This window comes from Aegilops tauschii, chromosome 2 (genome assembly GCF_002575655.3).
Source record: "Aegilops tauschii subsp. strangulata cultivar AL8/78 chromosome 2, Aet v6.0, whole genome shotgun sequence".
Lineage (NCBI taxonomy): Eukaryota > Viridiplantae > Streptophyta > Magnoliopsida > Poales > Poaceae > Aegilops > Aegilops tauschii.
In genome coordinates, this window is record NC_053036.3 from 121,564,290 (window position 1) to 121,569,039 (window position 4,750).

Here is a 4,750-nt window from a genome sequence, read left to right on the forward strand (position 1 = left end):
GTGGAGCAAAGCCCGGTTTGGTAGCGTGGTACGTGAGCTTGAGAAGTCCAGATCAAGACTTGAAGAATTGATGAGTATGAACGCTGACCGCAATGAAATAAGGGCAGTACAAGATCATATGAATGAAATTATGTACAGGGAACAACTTATGTGGCTGCAACGGTCGCGGATCGATTGGCTGCGTGATGGGGACCGCAACACGAAGTTCTTTCATCAGCGGGCAGTGTGGAGGGCAAGGAGAAATAGAGTCAAGTTCCTAGTGGATGAGTCAGGCACTAGGTTTGATAAAAATGAAGAGATGGGTGGTCTGGTTGATGCGTTCTTCCAGCAACTCTTCACAAGGGATAACACACTTGACCAGTGTTGGGGAACGTAGCAGAAATTCAAAATTTTCTACGCATCACCAAGATCAATCTATGGAGTTTACTAGCAACGAGAGGGAAGGAGTGCATCTACATACCCTTGTAGATCGCGAGCGGAAGCGTTCAAGAGAACGGGGTTGATGGAGTCGTACTCGTCGTGATCCAAATCACCTATGATCCTAGCGCCGAACGGACGGCACCTCCGCGTTCAACACACGTACGGAGCAGCGACGTCTCCTCCTTCTTGATCCAGCAAGGGGGGAGGAGAGGTTGATGGAGATCCAGCAGCACGACGGCGTGGTGGTGGAAGTAGCGGGATACCAACAGGGCTTCGCCAAGCGCTGCGGGAGGAGGGAGATGTGTCATGGGAGAGAGAGGGAGGCGCCAGGGCTTGGATTGCTGCTGCCCTCCCTCCCCCCACTATATATAGGGCCAAGGGAGAGGGGGGCGCAGCCTTGGCCCTTCCTCCAAGGAAGGGTGCGGCCAGGGAGGAGTCCTTCCTCCCCAAGGCACCTCGGAGGTGCCTTCCCCCTTTAGGACTCTCCGTTTATCTTATCTCTTGGCGCATGGGCCTCTTGGGGCTGGTTCCCTTGGCCCATATAGGCCAAGGCGCACCCCCCACAGCCCATGTGCCCCCCGGGGGCTGGTGGACCCCTTGGTGGACCCCCGGACCCCTTTCGGCACTCCCGGTACAATACCGATAAAGTGCGAAACTTTTCCGGCGACCAAAATAAGACTTCCCATATATAAATCTTTACTTCCGGACCATTCCGGAACTCCTCGTCACGTCCGGGATCTCATCCGGGACTCCGAACAACTTTCGGGTTACCGCATACTAATATCTCTATAACCCTAGCGTCACCGAACCTTAAGTGTGTAGACCCTACGGGTTCGGGAACCATGCAGACATGACCGAGACGTTCTCCGGCCAATAACCAACAGCGGGATCTGGATACCCATGTTGGCTCCCACATGTTCCACGATGATCTCATCGAATGAACCACGATGTCGAGGATTCAATCAATCCCGTACCCAATTCCCTTTGTCTACCGGTATGTTACTTGCCCGAGATTCGATCGTCGGTATCCCTATACCTTGTTCAATCTCGTTACCGGCAAGTCTCTTTACTCGTTCCGTAACTCACATCATCCCGTGATCAACTCCTTGGTCACATTGTGCACATTATGATGATGTCCTACCGAGTGGGCCCAGAGATACCTCTCCGTTTACACGGAGTGACAAATCCCAGTCTCGATTCGTGCCAACCCAACAGACACTTTCGGAGATACCTGTAGTGCACCTTTATAGCCACCCAGTTACGTTGTAACGTTTGGTACACCCAAAGCATTCCTACGGTATCCGGGAGTTGCACAATCTCATGGTCTAAGGAAATTATACTTGACATTAGAAAAGCTCTTAGCAAATGAGCTACACGATCTTGTGCTAGGCTTAGGATTGGGTCTTGTCCATCACATCATTCTCCTAATGATGTGATCCCGTTATCAACGACATCCAATGTCCATGGTCAGGAAACCGTAACCATCTATTGATCAACGAGCTAGTCAACTAGAGGCTTACTAGGGACATGGTGTTGTCTATGTATCCACACATGTATCTGAGTTTCCAATCAATACAATTCTAGCATGGATAATAAACGAGTATCATGAACAAGGAAATATAATAATAACCAATTTATTATTGCCTCTAGGGCATATTTCCAACAGTCCCCACTTGCACTAGAGTCAATAATCTAGTCCACATCACCATGTGATTAACACTCATAGGTCACATCACCATGTGACCAACATCCAAAGAGTTTACTAGAGTCACCAATCTAATTCACATCACTATGTGATTAACACTCATAGGTCACATCACCATGTGACCAACATCCAAAGAGTTTACTAGAGTCACCAATCTAGTTCACCTCACTATGTGATTAACACTCAATGAGTTCTGGTTTGATCATGTTATGCTTGTGAGAGAGGTTATTAGTCAACGGGTCTGAACCTTTCAGATCCGTGTGTGCTTTACGAATATCTATGTCATCTTGTGGATGCTACCACACGCTACTTGGAGCCATTTCAAGTATCTTCTCTACTATACGAATCCGGTTTACTACTCAGAGTCATCCGGATTAGTGTCAAAGTTCGCATCGACGTAACCCTTTACGACGAACTCCTTTTCACCTCCATAATCGAGAAAATTCCTTAGTCCACTAGATACTAAGGATAAGTTCGACCGCTGTCATGTGATCCTTTCCCGGATCACTATTGTACCCCTTGACCAACTCATGGCAAGGCACACTTCAAGTGCGGTACACAGCATAGCATACTGTAGAGCCCACGTCTAAAGCATAGGGGACGACCTTCGTCCTTTCTCTCTCTTCTGTTGTGGTCAGGTCTTGAGTCTTACTCAAAACTCACACCTTGTAACACAGCCAAGAACTCCTTCTTTGCTGATCTATTTTGAACTCTTTCAAAAATCATGTCAAGGTGTGCGTTCTTTGAAAGTATCATCGGGCGTCTTGATCTATCTCTATAGATCTTGATGCCCAATAGGTAAGCAGCTTTATCCAGGTCTTCCTTTGAAAAACTCCTTTCAAACAACCCTTTATGCTTTCCAGAAATTTTACATCATTTCGGATCAACAATATGTCATTCACATATACTTATCAGAAATGTTGTAGCGCTCCCACTCACTTTATTGTAAATACAAGTTTCTAACAAACTTTGTATAAACCCAAAAACTTTGATCACTCCATCAAAGCGTATATTCTGACTCCGAGATGCTTGCTCTAATCCATGGAAGGATCGCTGGAGCTAGCATACCTTTCAGCATCCTTAGGATCGACAAAACCTTTCTGATTGTATCACATACAACCTTTCCTCACGAAAACTGGTAAGGAAACTTGTTTTGACATCCATCTGCCAGATTTCATAAATGCAGCTAATGCTAACATGATTCCGACGGACTTAAGCATCGCTACGGATGAGAAAATCTCATTGTAGTCAACTCCTTGAACTTGTGAAAATACTCTTTGCCACAAGTCGAGCTTCATAGACGGTAACATTACCGTCCACGTCCGTCTTCTTCTTAAAGATCCATTTATCTCAATGGCTTGCCGATCATCGGGCAAGTTCACCAAAGTCCATGCTTTGTTCTGATACATGGATCCTCTCTCGGATTTCATGGCTTCTAACCATTTGTCGGAATATGGGCCCACCATCGCTTCTCCATAGCTCGTAGGTTCATTGTTGTCTAGCAACATGACTTCCAAGACAGGATCACGCATTACTCTGAAGTAGTACGCATCCTCGTCGTCCTACGAGGTTTGGTAGTGACTTGATCCGAAGTTTCATGATCACTATCATAAGCTTCCACTTCAATTGGTGTAGGTGCCACAGGAACAACTTCCTGTGCCCTGCTATACACTAGTTGAAGTGACGGTTCAATAACCTTATCAAGTCTCCACCATCCTCCCACTCAATTCTTTCGAGAGAAACTTTTCCTCGAGAAAGGACTCGTTTCTAGAAGCAATTACTTTTGCTTCCAGATCTGAAATAGGAGGTATACCCAACTGTTTTTGGGTATTCTATGAAGATACATTTATCCGCTTTGGGTTCGAGCTTATCAGCCTGAAACTTTTTCACATAAGCATCGCAGCCCCAAACTTTTAAGAAACGACAACTTAGGTTTCTCTAAACGGTGTCGTCTCAACGGAATTGCGTGGTGCCCCTTTTAAAGTGAATGCGGTTGTCTCTAATGCCTAACCCATAAACGATAGTGGTAATTCGATAAGAAACATCATGGTATGCACCATATCCAATAGGGTGCAGTTATGATGTTTGGACACACCATCGCACTATGGTGTTCCAGGCGGTATTAATTGTGAAACACTTTCCACAATGTCTCAATTGTGTGCCAAACTCGTATCTCAGATACTCATCTCTATGATCATATCACGGACATTTTATCCTCTTGTCACGACGATCTTCAACTTCACTCTGAAATTACTTGAACCTTTCAATAATTCAGACTAGTGTTTCATCAAGTAAATACACTCAGCATCTACTCAAATCATCTGTGAAGTAAGAACATAATGATATCCACTGCATGCCTCAGCACTCATTGGACTGCGTACATCAAAATGTATTACTTCCAATAAGTTGCTCTCTTGTTCCATCTTACTGAAAACGAGGACTTTCAGTCATCTTGCCCATGTGGTATGATTTGCATGTCTCAAGTGATTCAAAATCAAGTGAGTCCAAACGATCCATCTGCATGGAGTTTCTTCATGCATATATACCAATAGACATGGTTCGCATGTCTCAATCTTTTCAAAAACGACTGAGTCCAAAGATCCATCTACATGGAGCTTCTTCATG